The 21,296-nt window shown below is 53.4% G+C and overlaps 1 protein-coding gene across 5 annotated transcripts in view; it reads right to left on the bottom strand.

Moving 5' to 3' along the window:
- Positions 1-21,296, bottom strand: part of ZBTB7C (zinc finger and BTB domain containing 7C) — a 353,165-nt gene that overhangs the window by 91,000 nt on the left and 240,869 nt on the right. Inside the window, exon 1 of one of the 5 annotated variants that reach the window (XM_047828761.1) lies at positions 19,213-19,313. The exons of the other annotated variants lie outside the window; for them this stretch is intronic. The gene's annotated coding sequence lies outside the window, so the exon portion shown is untranslated. Of the gene's footprint in view, positions 1-19,212; positions 19,314-21,296 lie in introns of those variants that run through there. 5 annotated transcript variants of the gene reach the window in all.

The following is a 21,296-nucleotide window of genomic DNA, read 5'->3' on the forward strand; positions in this document are numbered from 1 at the left end:
GGAGACTCCACGGGTTCAAATCTTAGCTCAGTCAATCTCCTACCGTGACCGTATACAAGTTACGTGACCGCTTCGGCCTCATTTTCTCATCTATAGAATGGAAATAATCACTAGCCCCTCCCTGGATGGTTGTGAAGGTTCAGCAAGTCAACACAAGTGAAACACTTAAAACAGCGCCTGGGCATCACACGCTCTGTGGACGGAGCCTTTGTGACGTCTAATGAGCCATCCGCGAGGAGCTAAGCTTTAGTCAAAACATACCAAACTAGTCTCCAGAGCAGCGGTACTGATTTCTATTCCTTCCAGAAGACCTGGGTGGGGAATATCTGTTTCACTTCACCTTTGCTTTTATTATGTTGACACAGCGTTGTGAAATGGACGAGTTAAAATTAAAAAAAAAAAAATGTAGCATCAGGGAGCTTTAACTTGGGGATTTTCATCAGTAATGACACAGGGCAACAATTGCTTCATATGTGAACCGGTCATTAGCCACATGCAATCCCACATCCGTCAACTGTCAGCTCCTTTCCCCCCCTTTTATGCCACTAAGACCGGTGCCATTCTCTTAAGGTTTCAGAAGCTCTTCATAGGGTTGATACCTTAACTTTGCCCATATGTGTTACATACACCTGCTTTAAAACATTTTAAATAGGCAAACGTTCACAGGGAGACCTAAAGTATTCAGTGTTTGCCGGAGTATTCCTCTTGTAGCATTTTAGCCTAAGAAAATACGGCTGACTCAGTCAGAGGAGCATGTGACTCTTGATCTCAGGGTTGTGAGTTTGAGCCCCGTGCCGGGTATAGAGATGACTTAAATAAAAAAAAAAAAAAAAAAAAAAAAAAAAAAAAACTTTTGAAAAACTCTAAAGACTAAATATTTTAAAAAAGAAGAAAATATTCAGATTTTGGAGCCAAGGTGTTCATTCTCGTGCTATTTATATTAGGGAAAACTGGAAACCAAATGTTTAGCTATTGCGGCATATTAATGTGTGTGAATAATGTGAAACCATTACAGTGAGTTTCCTATGAATGATTAGAAAATGCTCATAGCTAAAATGTTAAATGAAAAGAAGCAGCACAATATCCAGCGTAATCCCAATACAGACAAAATAAAAAAAAAAAAATTACACAAGTGCTTTACAAAAGTCTGCAAGAAGTTATACCAAAATATTAATAGTATTAACCAGAGCTATTTCTGAGTGGTAGAATTACTGATCCCTTCAACTTTGTACCTTTCTGGCTTTCCAAATTTTCTATAACAAATGTATTTTTTCACATATTTTTTTCTTTACAAAAAAATTTTTTTAATATTTATTTTTGAGAGAGACAGAACAGAATGAGAGTGGGTTGGGGCAGAGAGAGAGAGGGAGACACAGAATCCGAAGCAGGCTCCAGGCTCCGAGCTGTCAGCACAGAGCCCGATGTGGGGCCCAAACCCATGAACCGTGAGATCATGATCTGAACCAAAGTCAGACGCTGAACCGACTGAGCCACCCAGGTGCCCCTCACGTATCCGTTCTTAAAGGAGATTTATTTTTATCCCACCAGTCTCTCAAAACCCAGCGCCCACCAGATGCCTCCCTTGGAGGCTTCTTAAAACACAGATCGCTGGGTCCCTCCCCTGGACTTCCTGGCCCGAGATTCTGCATTTCTAACAAGATCCTAGGCCATGCCGCTGGTCCAGACCACACACTTTAAGAACCAAGCCTCTATACTAGAGGCTATTTTTTTTCTCCGTTGCCTTGTTTCCATCCAGATTGAGGTGATGAACACTGGTGCCCGCTTTTCTTAATCTTTGAAGATTGATTGTTTCCACCCAGCAAGAAGGAGCCAGAACATCACCGCAAGCCCAACCAACAGGCAAGCGTCGTCTTTCCCGCTGCCAGCCCCACATTCTTGGAAGACCTATGTTCCACACATTCCTTCCCTAAAACTACCAGGCACCTCCCTTGCCTTCTCATTTTACAAGCAGATGAACTTTGGGGGGTCTGGGCGCATTTCTCATTCGTAGTCAGCTCCCATACTTTGAATGAACTTTCACATGTGACGGGCAGGTCCTCCCAGTCGGACCCCAAACTCCCGGGGGGCGCGGGGAACCCTGCACGGGCCTGGCACAGGTGCTCGGTAAATACGTGATGGTTTGTTTGGGTGCTCCAGGGACTGTTACAGGCTGGGAGGACCCAGGGGAGGGCAGAATTGGCCGGGCCTTACCCTCAGGAAGCTAGTAGGAAGGCATACAATATCACAAAAAACATAAATAATCTCATCGATGGGGAAGAGCACTCTGAAGAAAGTAAAACAGAAGAATAGAATTGTAAGTAACAGGAATGGGGGGGTCTCCTTTATTTGGGGGCTCAGAAGGGGCCGTCCGAATCTGCAGGGTGTTGGCCCTCAGTGAGGTCAAAGGGACAGAGCGGATCTCACTGGGTCTGCCAGGCTGGGGTTCCTCAAAAGTAACCTGCACCGTGCCCTGAGATTTCTACTCAGTAGGTCTGGGGTGGAGCCTGAGATCCTGCATTTCCATCGAGCTCCCAGGTAGGGTCCAAGCCGCTGGTCCAAGGACGGACCTCTGATTAGCAAAGGCTTAGGCCAGAGTAAGTTTAGAATCTAATCACAGTGGGGTCCACTGAGAGTTTGAAGCTGGAGAACGACAGATCCTATTTATGTTTTAACGAGATGATTCTGGGGGGAGAGGACATCCGGGAGGCTCCAGATCAGAGCCCGGGAAGCAGGAGCTCCGGAGCCAGCGGAGGGCGCTAGGCAGCTGGAGGTGGCAGCGGAGGTCCGGAGGAGGGGTCAGGTCCAGGATGTGTGTTCGAACGAGGGCTAGCAGGACAGGCTGTGTGACTGGGCTCTGGGGGAGGGGAGTGGTGGGGGGAGCAAAGGAGATTGAACCTGCCGCCCAGCAGGTGGCTTTGGCTCAGGTCATGATCTCATGGTTCATGGGTTTGAGCCCCGTGTCGGGCTCTGTGCTGACAGCTCAGCACACCTCAAAGGGCAGGACCATACTGAACCTCATCCTCCCGTCAACCCATCAACGATTTACTCGGGGACTGAACTGGGTGGCTTCTTTGGCACCGTGCACACACAATCTGGGCTCCGGGACCCCCCTGACGTGCCTGCAGGTGAGGCTGGGAAGGCACATGGTAAGTTTGCACGCTTGAGTCCTCCTGGAGCATCAGCTCGGAAGGGAAGGCACACGGCTGCAGGTGGCAGCTGGGCCCTGGGAGGCTCCAGGAGAGTAAGTGGGCACCTCGGGGGTCTCTGTCTTGACCTTCAGGCTGACAGGGCCCTCCCAGGGCGGTCCCAGGGCTCCTCCTGGGGAGGCAGCCGCTTTCCATCATGCCTGCTCCTATGCTTCCCACAGAGCCGGGCCTGGGAGCGCTGTTCTCTGTCTTCCACCTCAGCTGAAAGAGAGCCATCTCTCAGGGACAGACCTCCAGGCCATGGAGCCTGGCCATGATCCAAGAAGAACGGGTGGAGAAGAAAGAGAAGGTGGACCACCCGTGCAGGGACAAAAATCTTACATAAGCGACTCTCAGGCTCCCATGTGTTTGTATCTTCACGGTCGGCCTGTGCTCTGCCCCCACCAGAGCCTTCCCCTTCCTGGCACATGCCAAGCTGTTCTTGCTGTGCATCGTCAACCTTCTACAGCCTTCCACGGTTGCTCCAGCCTTCCTTTCATTCCTTTCCAATGTTGGCTTCACGCTCACTTAAAACTATTTTGTTGATGGTATCACAATATCCAAGGGCAATTGTTGAAATGCACACGCTAGAATCCCTGCCACATGCTTACACTTACTCACACCACACCTGTTCCTCTCTCTTAGTTCCCTTGGAGCCAGCACCCCATGCGTTCCCGTTTATGCAAACGCGATTCTGGACTTAGCTCTGTGCGGAACTGATGGGCAGTCATCCTCAAGGAAGCTTTGGATTGGATGAAAAGAGGCAGTCCGGCAGGGCGGGGGATGGCAGGAGAGACAGCAAGAACAATGCTGTGAGTCCGCACCTGGCCAGGCAGGCATGTTGGAGGAGTCCTTGAAATTAGAGCTTAGAGGACAGGCAGAGGACTGCAGGACCCTGGTGCCAAAGAGGGTGCGGAGGGAGGGAGAGGGCTGTGCCGGGCACATGGTGGCTTTGCTGTCCTGAGGGCTCCAGGGGGGCCCCGGGGAGGCCGGCTTCTCATGGTGTAGCAGCGGCGAAGCTGGAGAATTAAAGTGTGAAGCGACCTGTGCCTGGGGCCCCGTGAGACCCCACGGTCCCTGCTGACTTACAGTCTGGGGAGGTTTCCTGCCTGTGCTGGGGGAGGTGCTCGCAGCTGGCTGAGCTGAGCTGGGCGGGAAGGAGGATCTGCATGGACGACACGGATGCCAGCACAGCCTGGTGGAGGCACAACGGCGTGGGCAGCACAAGCTTAGTTCTGTTACTTCTTTTAATGGTGCTTCATACATCCACTTCCACATTGCTGGGCGAGGTCTGCGTTTGTCCTGTTCACGGTATACGATATTCAACCGAGTGGATGGCAGAAAATGGGTATCACCATTCTCTGATTTTGGACTACCTCGATTGTTACTCCTCTTTCTCTCTCTTATGAAGATGAAGTCGTTATTTTATCTTTACTTTAGAGGCGCACGGACTGCTGGAGCAGGCTGCGTAGGGGGTGAGGGTAGAGAGCACACGTGCTGCCCTGCCCGTGTGCAAGTTCCCCGTGAAAGGGGCCTCTAAGCAAGTGGTGCCATTTACCCCCACTTGCCGTGCAGTTCTAGCTGGTTTCGCTGAGAGGGCTCAGAAGAGCGAGGCTGGTGAAGGCTGGGAGCGCAGGCATCAGGCTGACTTAATCTGTTACAACACGCTCCGGTGAAGCATCTGGAATGGGCAGCAAAGTGCACGGGGTGGAAGCAGGGCGGGGGCATTCCAAGGGAGAGGCGAGAACCAGAGGCCAAATGAACATGAGCAAGAATTCCCTGGAATGGGAGGGAGTGTTCCAGAATGGGGAGTGGGGAGTCCCCGTCCAGCTGTATATACAGTCTGCCCCACGAAGGAAAACTGCCCACACCCTGTGCCTCTGTGACCCTATGCCAGATTCATTGGGGGGTGCTCCGTGAATGAATGAATGAATGAATGAACGAATGAACAAACGAATGAATGAATGAAGGAGTGCGTGAACAGACACAATGGCAGCAGCTTATGTAACTCACACAGTGTAATCCTCAACCCCCACCCCCACCAGACCCTGACCCCCTGTAGAAGGGAGGGGTGAGGCTGGGAGGAGCCTGTCCCTGGGGCTCTGTCCAAATTGGCTGACACCCTAAACTGTAGCATCTCCCTCCTGGCAGCTGTGGCCTGGGTGATGGGTCCCCAGGCACGGAGACCTCCAGCCTGCTGTCTATAACGGTACCTAAGCATGGATCACTGACTGCCTTATGGCCACCTATCATGTGCTTGGCTCCATGCAAAGCCAAGGGCTGTGGGCGGAGGAGAGGGCCTTATGGGATACACTTCCTGTCTACAGTAAGTTTACGAACTAACGAGAAAGACGAGCCATGTACAGAGTGCAGAGGGCACAGAGGTGAGCCACCCAGGTCCCGCTCCACATTCGCTGCTGGGAAGCAGTCAGCGGTCAGCCCTCAGCTCAGAACAGCCCTTGGAGGATTTCCTGGGCTGCAGAGCCACCTGACCCAAAGACATACCTGTCCAGGGACACCCACATTCAATGCCTGCCTAAGGCATCAAGGGCTCTATTAAGGCAGGGCGTTTTGACCCAACCTGGGACAAGCCAGAAGGGGTCATTTCAGCTCCAAAGTTCCTATGGTTTGGGCTGAAGCTGTTGGGGCTCATTATCAGTGTCTCCTCTGCCCCTCAAGTTCCCTCCCTCCACCTCCTGCAGGAGTGGATTCCCTGGGAACTCTGACATCCTCATACTGAACTCTGCCTTCTAACCATCTGCCCAGAGCCCCCAGCCTTGGAGAAACAGGGACTGCAACACTGAATATAACGCACACAGTAGCACTCAGGGTTAATTTTGTCGTTCAGACTGTAAGCGCTTAGAGGAACAGCGGACGTAGAAATAAATGTTGTAAGATATACTCTGAAAATACGGTTCTCCTTAGCAATTGTCAAGTAAGTTTTTTTAGTAATGGATTTGTAAAATACAAATACATACACGTTGCAGTCCTGTTTATTAACAAGAAGAGATGGTTCTCTCGTATTTTATGTATGATGCTCAGCTCTGGGGTTCCCTGATGGACAGGAGGTGAGGTAGCCTGGGGACAGTGAGATGGTTTCTTTCCTGTAGGGCTCAGCCAGCCGGGAAAAATGCCAATTAAGGCAAAGCTGTCTGCGAGGAATCATTTCAGTTGTCACGTTAACCCCACGACCTGGGGATCACAAGCTGGGTACTATCTCCCCCACTCTCCAGGTAAACCGGGCCCCTTTAATTGGCATCTGTTCCTTTGGGTCATGGTGACCCTCACCTAGTAATGTTGAACTTTGCAGGGTTGACGAAAAAGCCAAGCGAAGCCTACAGTCTGTCTGCCTGTCTGAGACCCCTAAGCGAGCCGGAGATGGGAGAAGGTGGGAATGGGTGGCCCCATGTGAATGGGTTAGGAGATGCCTAGAATATACCTTCACCAGGAGCCAACAGCACACGCTCGTCCAGAATCCGCATCGTCCCCAGGGCCAAACAAAATGCAACCAACTACCTTGGAGAATCGTGGTGTTTTGTTGCTAATTGCCTTTTTCAGATGTTTTCACTACTAAATTATTGCTTATGCTATTATCGATTACATTTATCATTGTTACAGATAGCTGGCTGGGTGCAGGGGACAGGAGTGTGTGTGCCCATCCCTGCCGGCCTGCCAACAGAACCGGCGGTAAGAGTCCTAACTGTGCGAGGACCACGGGCCCTTTGGGGCATAGTGATGCAGAGCATTTGGGGGGTGGTGGCTGGCTGGTCCCAGGGCCTTGGGAGTGAGGCAGGGGTGCTTGCCCTCACTGGCTGGGGCACTGGGAATAGTCCTGGGATACTAGTTGATGTCTGTCCATTTGTCTAAGCTGACCCTAGAGGGGCTCCGGTTCCTCAAGGAGCAGAGGTGAGTGAGAAAATGCAAAAGCAGAGACACCTGTTTGGGAAATGGAAAGGAAGGGTTTTAGAGATAGTTAGGGAGAAAGCCCTTCGCTGTCACCCTTCGCTGTCACCCTCTCTCCAAGCCCCTCTGCCAATATAGGGATGGTCAGGAGGGAATCGAAGGCCAGGTCAAGGCAGGGGCAACGGCGGCTGATCTAATCACTCGCTCTTCTGCAGCGACAGGAGAAATGCCATGGTCCCGAGATGTGGTACATGATTTATCTTTTGAATTCTTCCGTCAGCTCAGAAGGCAGCTGTAATTTTTGCCACGTACCGATGAAGTAATCCAAAGCTCAGAACTTCCAAGAAGTCCACAGTGACCAGGCCACAGGTGGATGACCTAAGACTAGAAAGCAGGCTAAGGGATTGTCCCCCAGCAAGTGCCTCTTGCTGTTGAAGCCACAGAAGGGTTCGTACTCCTGAATGAGACTCTGGACTCAATAACGTCCCGAGGAACAAGGTTCCCCAGCCCCAAAAGTGTGTCTCCTCTTGGCTGCCTCCCAGACATCCGCTGTTGCCCCGCTGAGCCACTGGCTGCCGGCCACCTTGTTGGGGACCGCCCCCCCCCGGTCACAGAGAGTACAGGGAGCTCTCTGTGCCTGGGAAACCACCCGTCAAAGCACCTTGTTTCAGGATTTCTCTATCCTGGCGCTCAGGTCCCAGCAGGCCGGGAGGCAGGGTGGAGGGGTGCTGGCCATAACAACTCAACGGCTGCAAGAGGCAGTCAAGCAACATGGCGAGAGTGTGGTCTTTGGGGTAGGTAGACCCATATGCTGGCTCTGCCATCTGTGGAGAAGGATTTTTGGAGCAAGCGGTCCTTGGGACACTCCGACGTTGTCTGCCTCTCCTCGTCGGGTGGCCCCAGTGGACTAGGACATCCAGGGCATTGACCCTGCCCAGACAGCCCTGGGAGACACCGTCCAGCAGATGTCTCTCGTGCGGTGTGGCGTGACTCCACTCTGATAGCCAGTGGTGCATTCTAAGAACGTGTGACCAGGGAGAACCCTCTCCCTCGTGCGATTCAGGCAAGTGATCCCGGAAGGGCCCTGCCAAGAACAGGGCAGCCAGGGCAGCGGGCACAAGGCCACTGCAATAGCACCGAGCATTGCAACGCATGCTGTGGGAAGCTTTGTGAACTCGGCCAGGGCCATTTGGTGATAACACCATTTTTAGAACATTTCATGTCTTCAGTGGGTATCATTTTAGCAGTTTACGTACTAATATTTTCTATTTCCTTTATTAGCTCTCATGCTGATCACCGCCCCCCCCCCCCCCCCCCGCGCCTTCATTACCTGCTCTGATTTGATAGCTGGTAATAAATACTTTGAAAATACATGATAATCCTTCACCACCGTTGGTCAATCGACGGAATCTGAGAGCAGGCCAGGATTTTGTCATAAGCCTAAGGGGTTTCTTATTAAATACGCTAGAAGAACCGTATCTGTAATCTACCCCGTGACACCATGGAACTTGAAGACATCCTGGTGTGCTGTCCCCTCCGTCCCCATCAGAGCAGGGCTCAGAGCCCAGCCCTGCCCAACATGACCACCAGTGGGCTTTAATCCAGGCACCCGAAACCGACTCTGGACTCACATCTCCCACAGGGTGCTGCTCAGCTTCTTTCCAAAATCTCAGACAGTTCCCGCCTCCAGGGGAGATCCTGGCCAAATGCTCGTGTCACCTGCTCCCACCTGCCTGGAATGGGCCGTTGTGATGCATCGCCATTCATCCCGCCCAAATGGTGACGGCCAACACGTAGAGGCTGGGCACGGAGGAGTTCCCTCGTTCAGTCCTCATGGCAACCCGGTGAGGTTTCCTTCCCATCTTACACATGGGGAAAGTGCAGCACAGGGAGGTTAAGTTACAAGCCCAAGGCCACAGAGACTGTAAATGACAGAGCTGGGGCTTAAACCCGGCCCTGACTCCAGAGCCTATGTGCTACAAGGCTGTGCCACGCTGTTTCACCCTCAGTCCCAGCTCAGAGCACCTTGGTGAAGCCTCTCCTGAGTGCCCTGCCCCTCACCCACTGCTCTGACCCTGAATGGCGCTATCTTTCCGGACCACTCAGCTGAGCGTGACACTTGATTCTATAGCATCTTGCTTCATTTTCAAGTTCTGGTCTTAACTGGGTGTATGGATGATCACCTTTGAAAGGTGAGGGCCAGAGAGCTGCCTCCCTGTCCTTTCTAGGGCCACTCAGGGTCTGGCCACTTCTGCCCTTGCTGGTTAGGTATCACCTATCATGGCCCCTCCGATTGCAGGGAAGTTTCTCCTCCCAGGGCCCCACCCATCCTCTCCTGGCTCCCTCCACATGAGGCTCACTTGGCCTGGGCCTTTCAACCCAGCATGGACTCAGGCTCTGGGTTGGCCGACGCCCAGGCTCTCTCCTCTGCCTGGGTCTGCAAAGAGTTCACCGCCATGTTATTGGAAAAACTTCTAAGAGCTGGAGGCCAGGTTCACTCAGAGGGTGCACCACGGGAGTGGGGTGGAGGGAGGGCAGAGATGGTGTAGGGATGCACCCCTCAGCAGAGAATCCCGACAGGAAGAGGGTGGGGAGGAGGAGCCTCCGAGTTGAGAACCCCAGAGCTGGATGTGCACGGGGCCAGCTACGGGGCCCATTGCCCCAAGGCCCAAGCACCCCTTAGCTCCATCTTTGCATTCACTCATTTTTTCCCAGCTTTTCTGGGCCAGATGGGTGACCCTCAGCGTTACCTTGAAGCAACCTCCTGGCCTACAGACAGGGAAACCATCGTCACCTGCCCAGCTCTCCCTGCGGTGCACCCTAGGGTACCCTCCTTCCGGTCACTCACCCTCCTCTCAACTCATGCCCCGCCCCCCTCCCCAGGCCACCTCTGTGCCCAGGCATCACAAGCAGGGACCAAAGTCGCTTGATTGAAGTAGTTCCAGCACGGATGTCCCCATTCCCACATGAACCGCCCCGTGCTCTGCCCAGCGTTATTTATTCTGCCTTATCGCCATGCCACCATTAGAAATGTGGGCTGGTGAGCCCCCTCTTTCAAAGACAGACGCCCCGCAGAGGGGGTCACTTGGCACCCAGTGTTTTCTACACCTTGACGTAAATTAGCACAAAACACCGGCTATCTCCTAACAACTGGGTCAGATCATCGGAAAGAGAGGACTGAGTGAGAGTTTTTGCAGGGGTGCTAAGAGGGGGGGGGCTGTGGGGTGACTTGGGCACACAGAATAATTCCAGCTGGGCAGACCCCAGGAGGTAGAGGAATTTGAACTTTGAAAGAAGAGCATGGAAGTACCAGGGGAAAAAAAAAGTCTACAGTAAATGCCTGTTTCGCTGCCCTCCACAAAAATTGCCAAAATGGAGTGATGACAAGTTAGCGGTTGAAGACACTCAGGGAGGCTTCATAACTGGTCCTTGTCACCTGGTTGAAAACTCACAGCTTAGGCAGTCGGTATTCTTAGTGTGGAGTTCACCGAGGGGACACACACACACACACACACACACACACACAGAGGCATGCACACACACACAGTCCAAAGGAAAATACAGCAATGCCCAGAAATCTGCCTCAAACACGTGTCCCCAACCAAGGAGGCCTCGCCGATCAGTGGGAGGTGGCAGACCAAGCCTGCTTCCTTTTATTGCAACTTCTACCCTTCTAGAATTTCTCCTTCTCTGCAGGTCCAGACCACAGAGACATTAATCCCTATTCAAATGAGCCTTCAAGGTTCTTCATTAGAAAACAAAACAAAACAAAAATCTCTCAAAGCACCCTAAAGCAGGGCTCTCATGTCCTAGTGTCGTCATCGGTGTGTGCATTCACGCGCAAGGGAGGGAGAGGGCTCTGGGCCTCACCTGGCCTCTCTTGTTGGAAGGCAGAAATGCGACCCTTCCTTCCCTCCTCCGCCTGCGCCCCCTCCCTGCAACGGCTTTCATAAACAGTGATTATTTCAGTCTTGGAGCACAGCTGTCCTGTGAATTGTCCAGTCAGGGTTACGGGGTGGGAGCCAAGGGCTGGAGCACGGAGCTCAGATCTCGGAGGAAAGCAGCCCTCCCCTCCCCTCCTCCGCCTGCCAGGCTCCGTGCAGGTGGGAGTTGAGGAGGAGGGCACGTCTCTGGCTGAGCCCCCCGGGATGACAGAAGCATTTTCCCAGCAGCCAGATGAGGGCAGAGCCTCAGCGCGGGGAGGGCTGGGAGGCAGAGCTCGTACACAGGGCTGGAGGTGGGGTCGCCCTACCTACGTGCCAGGAATTTGGGCCTCTCCAAAACGCTGCTGCATCCAAATCAAGGAGCCCTGAAATTGCCCCTCCGGCGATCAGCCTCAGGCTGCCTGTCTGGTTAAGATGTGCTGGCCTACTGAGGGCCAAGATGGAGTGGCAGTCCATCTGGTACCTGTAGGGGGTATTTGGGAAATGTTGGTTAAGTGAATGGATAAGTGAGTGAAGGACACGCTGGGCCATTAGACATAGTAGTAGAAATAGGGGAGGAAAATCCTGGGTGCTTCAAGGCAAGCGGGTAGGATGCCATCACGGGGGTTGGGAGAAGAAAGGGGTGCTGGGTAGAATTCTTCCATGTCACAGCTGTGCACTCCGCCAGCCAGGGCAGCCTGGGCCCCTATGGAGCACGACTCCATTAGCAAGCAGCTATCAACTCCTCCTCCTATACCCCCCTCTGAGAAGTTGAGACAATGGTCCTCTGAGAAGGTGATGCTCAGGATTGTCATAGATGAAGGTCAGGAACCATCTACTCGAGGGCCCTTTGAATTTTTCTTCAGCCGCAGAAGCCGCCTGGTACAAATAAAATTTTGTGCAAGACGAGACACACGCACAACTGTTTTTGGATCAGCGCGGTGAATCCCTTTGAAGAACACCAATCTAGTCCCGTTTCTCATTTTGAAAATGGAAACCCCTTGGGGCGCCTGGGTGGCGCAGTCGGTTAAGCGTCCGACTTCAGCCAGGTCACGATCTCGCGGTCCGTGTGTTTGAGCCCCGCGTCAGGCTCTGGGCTGATGGCTCAGAGCCTGGAGCCTCTTTCCGATTCTGTGTCTCCCTCTCTCTCTGCCCCTCCCCCGTTCATGCTCTGTCTCTCTCTGTCCCAAAAATAAATAAGCGTTGAAAAAAAAAAAAAAAGAAAAGAAAAGAAAATGGAAACCCAGGCCCAGAAAGGCCAACCTGTGTTCTCAGCCTCCATCATAAACATCTTTCCTACAACTGGTTTCCTCTTCAGTACTTCCTGGGTGGGGCCCGGGGCACCTGTAATCTGTTCAAAGGTTTCATAGGCGATCACCTCTAATCAGGTTTCGGGGCCGCTGCATTACGCACTGGTTTGAAGGTGAGGGGCAAATTCGTAGCAGAGCCTGACCCAAGCTGCTCCTGGGGTCATACCGGCCAAAGTCCATGACAGTGACTTCCCAGAAGTTACAGGAATGAATTTCTGGTACTGAGGCTTACTTGTATTGAACACGGTGCCCCAGGATGGCCACTGACCAGCACGGCAGTTATGTTCTGGGGAACAGGTAATTTTTTGTAATCTTTGGCAGTCTTTCAAGCTAGGTGAGTTTCTCCGTCTCTCTCAGCTCAAATGTATCTTTGTTCAGAGTGTTACCCCAGCCAGTCCCACAGGTATGAAAATGGGATAAAACGATTTCATCACGGAGCTGAAGCCCCAGTGTGAAATGGAGCGCTAAGCCACACCAAGCAACTGTGGATGAATCTGTGGGCCTTGCTGGTGGCTCAGGGCCCCAGCAAGCAAGCAAGAAGGCAGCCTTGCATCGCCCGGTTAAGATGTCAGAGCTCTCCAACTTTCTTTGTGGTCCCAAAGGGGTCATCCAATGGAGTAAAAAGGCCAGGATCTTGGTGAAGTCTCCATTCAAAGCCCCAAACATTGAATAGCTTGTCCACATTCACTTCCATTAGGTCAGTTTCTTCCCTTCCCAAGGCCTGGCTTTCCCATCAGCAGCTGTAGCTGGAGAGAGTGGGGCTGAGGTAGCCGACCCCACCGCCAGCTCTCTGGAGCATTCGAGCATTCTCTTTGGGAAAGAGAATGAGAGCACCAAGCCCCGTGTCATACTGTGGGACCCTGAACTGTTCTACCGAAACATACAGGGAAAACCGGAAGGGAATCCAGACACGCAGAGGAAACCCCAGCCATGCAGGACGATCCGGAAGTCGAAATGGCTCTCACTGTAAGAATGGCAAACAAATGTGACTGAGCTGAATCCAGAATACTTCCTGGGTGGTGCTTCTTTGAGCACACAAACCCTTAGAAGGTACGACGGCTACAATAAAAAAGGCAGATACTACCAACAAGCGTTGGCAAAGATGTGGAGAAGAGTCTGGGATCGTCACGTACTGCTGGTGGGAATGTAAAGTGGGGCGGCCGCTGGGAAAATCGGTCTGGCAGTTTCCCAGAAGGTAAGACGTGGAGATACCGTATGACCCAGCACTTCCACCGCCAGGTAAACACCCGAGAGAAATGCTAACCTAGGTCCACACAAAACCTCGTGCGCAGATGTTCGCGTCGGCATTATTTACAAGAGCTGAACACGGAAACGAGCAACCACCCCTGATGAATACAGAAATAAAACGTGGTATACCCCCCCATAAGGAATATCATTCACAAACACAAAGGAATAAAGCACGGATACGTGCTACAAATGGATGGACCTTGAAAACATTACGCAAAGTGAAAGAAGCCAGTCACGAAAGGTCACATACTACACGATCCCATTGATAGGAAATGTCCAGAGTAGGCAAATCTGTTTAGAGACAAGAAGTAGATTGTTGGTGACCTAGAACTGGGGAGTTGAGGTCAAATGAGGAGTGACCGCTAATGGGTACAGAGTTCTTTTGTGCATGATGAAAATGTTCCAGAATTGACTGCGGTGATGGCTGCACATACGTGAATATACTAAAAGCCAGTGAATTCTGTACCTTTAAACGAGTGAATTGTGTGGTACATTAATTATATCTCAATAAAGGTGTTATTGTTAAGAACTTAGAAAATTTACCATCATTCAAGCTCTGCTTAACGGATGCATCCTCCGCTAGACTTCCCTAAGGCCTGACTTCCCTAAGGCTTAAGGAAGGCCAGCGTCAACACAAACTGGTGTCACGGTCACCTCTCCCGTGGTCTTTACCTGTAACTTCACAAAGACCAACGGGCCGACCTGTTAACTCCAGAGACCACTGAACAGTAACAGAATCGTCAGCCAGAATCCATAGCCAAGAAAGCAAGAGCCCTGGGCGTATGAGTGTGCCAAGTTCGGCTCTATGACATCATGTGGGTGGGTCACGTGCACATTTGCTTCTGGTTTGTATCTAATTTGAAAACGCCGACATAGACTGTGTACTCTATTATTAGGCAACTTTTCCAGGTTGGAGTCTCAGTGTTGTTTCACTCAGTTTGTTCAGAGGATGAACTCACTTCTCCACCGACGAGGAACATCCCGCCCCAGGGTGCTGCCCTAGGACGGGCAGGCTTCGTTCCTGCCAGCTTCTCTATTCTGCGTTCCACGTGGACAGGAGCCAGGCCACCACTGGGGGAGAGCTCTTAACCCGCAGGGGAAGCTTCCTTCTCCCTAGCCAGCCTCCTGCATGGCATGGCGGAGGGGGCGCAGGGGTGACTACGAGCGGGTAGGGGGCCGAGTTGACTTGCTCTCCCAGACAAGGCCCCGATATGGGGGGGGGGGGTCTGCCAAAGGAACGAAAGGGAGTTCGACGGAAAGACGGCCCACATTCCTCTTTTTCCAAACACAGGCTCAAGACGTGCAGAGGGAAAGTTAAATTATGTGGCCATTTTCAAAGTCATCCACTGAAGATAAACTCTCCCTTCAAAGGAATTACTCATCTCACTCCATCATGATACCTCAGGGTCTATCAGTATTCAAATTTATTAAGCAATGACATGGAGAACGCATTGTTTAAAGGCCCCGTTTCATCACCCCCATTCCCCAAGCTATTTTTTTTTTGTGCTAAGTCATGAGAAGTCCAGCAAGTGAAAAATCAAAACAAAAACGAACAAGCACACGCGTGCACGCGCACACACACACACACACAGATGGGGGGAAAAATCCTTCGTGGAAGTCGCTGTGAGGCAGGCAGCTTCAGAAAGGAAAAACACAATCTCTGACTAATATGAAGGAGACTCCAAATTGCCCTTGGCAACCATCTCTCAACCCCAGATTCCCCTCCCTCTATTCATCTCTGAAGTTCCCAGCCAAAGGAAAATAAACTGAACAGCTCTGTCCCTGGCCCAACCTGTAGGGCTGCACGGCTGAGAAAGAGCTAAGCAAACAAACATCCCCATGCAATTATACACCTGTGTAATTGCTGCAAACAGGACAGCCAGTTGGGCGCTCGCCGCGCTTTCCAGGCTGATAATCTCAACATCGGGAGAAAATGCCTATATTCAGGCACCGTGACATCAAAAGGGAATGCAATATGGTTTCGTGACCCCAAACACAAGAGATTAAGAAAAAGCAGGTGCGGGGGTGGGGGCGGGGTGCTGGGGAAGAAGAAGGAAAACGCCATCGAAACTGTCCCTCCCGGAAGTCAGTTCTAGAGAAGGAAGGCCCCGGAACATCACTCAGGTGGGCTTAGCTTCCAGGCAAGATTTATCAGTTCACCTTCCTCACAAAAGTGATAGTTAATTTTAGAGGTAGTTATCTTACGCCTGTTACATCGCTGAAGATGGAAGGAGAGTTAAGAAGCCAAATGTCCTAGGAATATTTATGGCTGCTCTGTCTCAAAGATTCATCTGACACCATTTTATGAGGACGGATATGTCAGGTCGGCTCAATGGAGATGGACAGGAACAGCAGGAAATGGCACTGAAGTGGAGACACGAGCAGGTGGTCTTTACAGCTGAGCCCTGAAATGCCCTGGAAGGCTAGTGCAAGCCGCCCTGAGGATTACGGATGGCCGAGAGACGCGGGGTCCAGTGCTGGCTTTGCTACCAAGTCCCGCGAACTTGGACAAGCCTCCCCGGTGGTCGGATGAATGGTCAGAGAGCTGGAGCTCCAGACCTGTGGGTGTGGAAAGCGCCACCCCGGCCGCAGAGCAACAGCTGATGCATCAGGAGGGCGATGTTCTGGGGCATTCCCAGCCTGGCTGGCCCTGCTCCAGAGAGGGGCCAGCCCTCCTGGAGGCTGCACAGAGTTCTTGTCATCTCCAGCTGGGATGTGCCAAATCTAAAAGCTCATCTCAGAACTGGAACCCACAACCGGAAGCTGATAATCTGAGCCACGGGGGGTTCCAATAGCTTCCTGGATACTGTGTGCACCCCACAGCGTCCTCTTGAGCCAGGGATGAGTCCCTGTGACTGCAGCCTGGGGACAGCTCATCATTCCAACTTCCCACCCGTCCTCTTCACCCAGGCTTCCTGCCGCTTCTCCTTCAGGGCAGTGCTTCTGGAACACCTTCCCACACACTGTCGCATTTCATCCACTCGATACCCGCTGAAGGATGTACTGTTGCTATATTCCCACTGAATAGAGCCCAGGGACCGGGTGGGGACTTCAGCTACGAACGTATGCCCCGCACTTAGCAGGGTGCCTGGAATCACACATTAGACAAGACAGTCATTGTTGAGTAAATGATTGACTGACGGAGTGGAAAGAAACCGAGGTTCAAAACAGTTAATATTGTGTGTAACACTTACATACTATTTCGTGTTGTGCTGTAATTATATCAGGGGGATTCCTGGGGCGCCTGGGTGGCTCAGTCGGTTAAGCGTCCGACTTCGGCTCAGGGCATGATCTCATGGTTCGTGAGTTTGAACCCCACGTCGGGCTCTGTGCTGACAGCTCGGAGCTGGAGCCTGCTTTGGATTCTGTCTCTGTCCCTCTGCCCCTCCCCTTCTCGCTCTCTGTCTCTCTGTTTCTCTCCCAAATATAAAAAAATAAAATAAAACTTATGTCAAGGTGATTCCCGTCTCCCCAACTAGAGTATAAGATTCTAAAGGATGTGCGGTGTAAGAGGCAGTTTTGATTCCCGGCTCTGTCACTTATAAGCTGGACAGCCCACTTAACCCCTTTAAGCCTCAGTTTCCTCATCTGCAAAGTGGGGCTGGTCATTCATACCCGACAGCTTTCGTGGTTCACAGTAGATAATGTGTGCCAAGCACAGTCTGGCACCTGCTCTCTCAATGCCCCGTCCCTTTCCTTCCTGCCTGCACCCTCTCTGGTTTATCTCCCAGCACAGACATGACAAGATAGGCCTAAAGCTCTGTGACCTCCACGCCTTTGCTCTTCTGGTCTTCCTCCTTACCAGGTCCTGCCCCAATACCACTTCCGATCTGCAGCCTTTCTTGACATCACTGGCTGCCAAAATGCCTGTGCTCAGATCCCAGAGTGGCTCTCCTAGAGGTCTGTTGAGGACAGTCTACTTGCTACCCAGGTTCGCTATTCTTTGCAACCCTCATCTCTCTGTGCTGGCCACCCCTCAGTGGTGGCTCAGGCCTGAGTCTTGTCTGTGTCTCCCCAAGGTCTCAGGGGGGGCTTGGTGTGATCTAAATCTCCCAATCTCATGAAGTTCTGGAACCTAGGCTGGTGGCCTCAGGGCCCAAGCGGCACTGGGGTCCTATGGTTCTGGGCAAGGAGCACCGGACTCTGCTGGTCCCCTGGGACTCAGTCCCTCCTCACTGTAAACTGGGGGTGCTAAAGATACTGCCCCTAGTGGTACTCTTCCCCCCCACCCCCAAGCACTAGCCCTAAGAGACAGAGACCCCAGCCGTTTTGGGGAGAGCGGCTTTCCTCTCCCTTTCAGTCCAGGTTGGGCCTTAAGGGCAAGAGGGTTAACCAGGGCAGCCAGGTTACTTACTGTCCTTTCCTGGAGATCTACCCAGAGGGGGTTCCTGACCCTTGTCATCCCCCAGGACATCACTGGGTGGAGTGGAGCTTAAACTTGAATCCAGCAGGGCCATCCCCTCCCCTCCCACAAAATCTTCAATCGAATCTGGAGAAAACTGCCCGATTGTCTCAACCACTTCCTTCCCATTTTCAAAATTCTGCATTTAGAGGGATTGGAAGGGTTATGCCCACAGCCTGCCAATGAGTCCTCGGAATTCATTAATAACAAGGGTTAAAAGAAAGAGCGCTGTCGTCCCCTGCCCCACCTGCCCGCAGCCAGAAAAACACAAGCCAAAAACTGGGGCAACCGCACCGGGCGCCCCCCGCCCCCCCCCCCCCCCCGGAGTGCTCACCACAGGCACGAGAAAACCGCCCCCACTCGGGATGCTCGGCGCTGGGCTCTTTGCGGAGTGCTTCCCCGGCCCCGCCGCGCCCGCTGCAGGGAACCGGGCGCTCCGGAGGGCGCCGCGCGCGCCGGAGGGCGCCGCGCGCGCGGGCGCTGGCAGGGGTGGGGGCGCGCGGGGCCGCTCCCTTCCGGTCTCCAGGCCCACCTGAGGCTCCGGGAGCTTCGAGACCCCGGCTGGACTCCACGGGCCCGGAGGGAGTTGTCCCGCCCACCGTGCCCAGGTCTGAGCTCAGGGAAGGATCCCCCGCCCACCCTCCTCTGCCAGCGGCTCCCGCCCAAGGATCGCGACGCGACCCTCTCCAGCTTGCAACGGCGACTCCTGCCAGTCCTCCCCTTTAATTTCTGCCCCCCCGTCCGGCCCTCGACTTCTGCCCCGAGTTGCCTCTGCTTTTGCTCCTCGTCCCCCAAACCCAACTTTTGCATCTGACCCCGGGGAAGCCCGAGGTTTTTTGGAGGGAGGGAATTTAAACGATCCGCGTCTGTCCGCCACTCCCTTCCGTAGCGGCCCTCGCGCCTCTCTGTCCCCTCTCCCCGCTACCAAAGGCTGCCCGCAAGGGCCGCGGGCACGGAGCAAGCCAGGAGAGTTGCTCTACAGAGTTCCAGACTCTCTTCTGCGTCCGGCCGGGAGGGACGCGGCCGCGCGCCCCGCCGGTAGCCCAGGAGCCCCGGCCCCCGTGTTCCCGGCGCGCTCGGCCGGCCCGAAGCGGGTTTGAAATTGCTGCCGTTGCCGCCACTCCCATCCGGCCGGTCGGAGCCCACGCCCGGGGCCAGGGGGTCCCCGCGGCGCCCCGAAGGGCTCCCCGCTTACCTCCCTCCGCCGCCCCGCCGCCCGGGCCGGGTCGCCGCACACCCACCTGGCCGCCCCGGGGGCGCCGCGCTCGTACCCGGGCCGTGTCCTGAGCGCCGCCAGGGTCCCGGGCTGGGGATCCACGCGGCAGCGCTGCTCAGGGGAGCCTGCCGCGGCCGGCGGGAGGTTGTCATTGATTCGCGCTGGGCGAGTTAAGCCATTCCAGGAGTGGTTTTGAAGAGAGCACTCCCGCCCCTCCCTCCAACCAAAGTATTTGGCAGGCAGCCCCTGTCGTCCACCTGTACTGCTAAGCGCGGGACAAGGACCAACTTCACTAGTGGCGCTTTATGCTTCACTTTAGAGCACGCAAACGAAGCTCTTTCCTAAAGGTAAAGCAGAAATGAAAGTAGGGGTGGTAAAGGATTCCCAACTCCCCCCCCCCCCCCGCGCCTCTCTCCTGGTCTCCTCAGTTATTTCTTCTTCCCTCTGAATGTTTCACAAAATGCCTTACCACTCTTCTCAAACCAGGGCAGCCTTTTATTATTATTGTTTGACTCAGTTCTGTGTGTCTCTTGTTTTTAAAGGCAATTCTACTTCCATTTGCCTGAAACCTGAGCCCAATAAAATTACCAGAATTACGTCTTCTGCTCAAAGGGTCTTGAATGTAACTTCACCAAATCAAACACTGTACTGCAAGCATTCAAGGGGCATATAAAACAGAGGGAAGTGCAGGAAGGAAGCACAGAACGGCAGCTCCCTCCACCAGGGTGTCCACCTGGGTTTGGCCCAGGTGGAGTCAAGGGGCCTGCGCGGGGGCACCCGCGGACAGGGCTCACCCACAGCAAACATATCTGACAGGCTTTCCATTGCTTTGTCTCAATTCGAAGCCTGACTCAGAAATGCCAACCGGAGATCCAACAGTCCGCATGTGGGGTGGGCCAACCACCAATCACAGGGAGGTGTGGCCAAAGCACCCTCTCCCAAGCTGCTCCTTAAAGCCACATGCTACACCCTTTTTGAAAACTGCCAGTGGGGAGGCTCCTGGCTCTGTCATCCCTCTTTCCCCTGGAACTGTCCTTCACCTGGGGGAAATCGTCGTTAACCCCTTGGTACCTAGGCTGGCAGTTCTCAGAAACATGGGAGGAGCCAAGGGGAGCTCTTCTTCCCTGGTGATCAGCATCTCCGCGTGCCATGGAGAAGCCCCACAAACCAAAGGAGACCAATGGGGGTCCTGGCCCTCTGTGGCCTCTGCCCCTCTTCCAAGGCCAGGCCACTAGCCTTAAAGTACCCCAGAGTCAAAGGTAAATCCCAAAGGTCCGTCAGTCCATGAAGGTCAAGAACACTAGGAAGATGGTTCCCACTAAAATATCTCCTCCAACAGGTGCCCCCTGCCTGAAATTCCAGTGTTAGTGATTCATTCCTTTGTGAGCCACGCCCTGCACAAAGCCTGTACCAGGCAGGCAAAACTGCTTCGGGAAGGCAGGAAGGGTCTCTCCCTGTGGTTCTAAAACTGTAAATACCCATGGGCAAGGGCAAGGATGAGTCTGTCAGTCCCTGCTTGCTGTGGTGGGAGGGCCATGGATGGTGTGCCAGGCAACAGAGGGTCTCAGAGCCAGGGAGGTGTGGAGTAGGGTGGGGAGGGGGTGCTAAATCAGGGAATCAGTCACTGAAGTTCAGAAGGGGAAGCACTTAACCAGGGCAGGTGGACAGTTTCCAAGACTGGATGACTCCATAGCTTTTTATCAAAAACCACGTACTCCCGGAACACCCAAGCCAAAGAACGAAAAGTCAAATCCCTTTGTCCACAAAGTCACTAATTAAATATCCAATCATGTGTAACTCCATACTCCACTCCCAGACCCGGTAGGCAAAAGTGCCACCACATGACCTGGACGGAATCAGTATCAGTCCAGAAGTGTTTGTCGTGCACCCACAGGGGTTTGCCTCAATGCCCTGGGCAGAGGTGGGGTGGGGTGGGTGCCGTGGGGTGGGCCTCACGTCTGGTGGGGAGATAAAGCACCGAGGGTTGGCCAGTGTGGGGCAAGGCCCATAGCGCATGGTGCAGGGTCCATCAAGACAGGGTGCTAATTTTGCACAGCAGACAAGGAGCTGAGAACAGTCAGGAAGACAGGGATCATCTGGAGAGGGCTC

The sequence above is a fragment of the Prionailurus viverrinus genome, chromosome D3, assembly GCF_022837055.1.
Source record: "Prionailurus viverrinus isolate Anna chromosome D3, UM_Priviv_1.0, whole genome shotgun sequence".
NCBI lineage: Eukaryota > Metazoa > Chordata > Mammalia > Carnivora > Felidae > Prionailurus > Prionailurus viverrinus.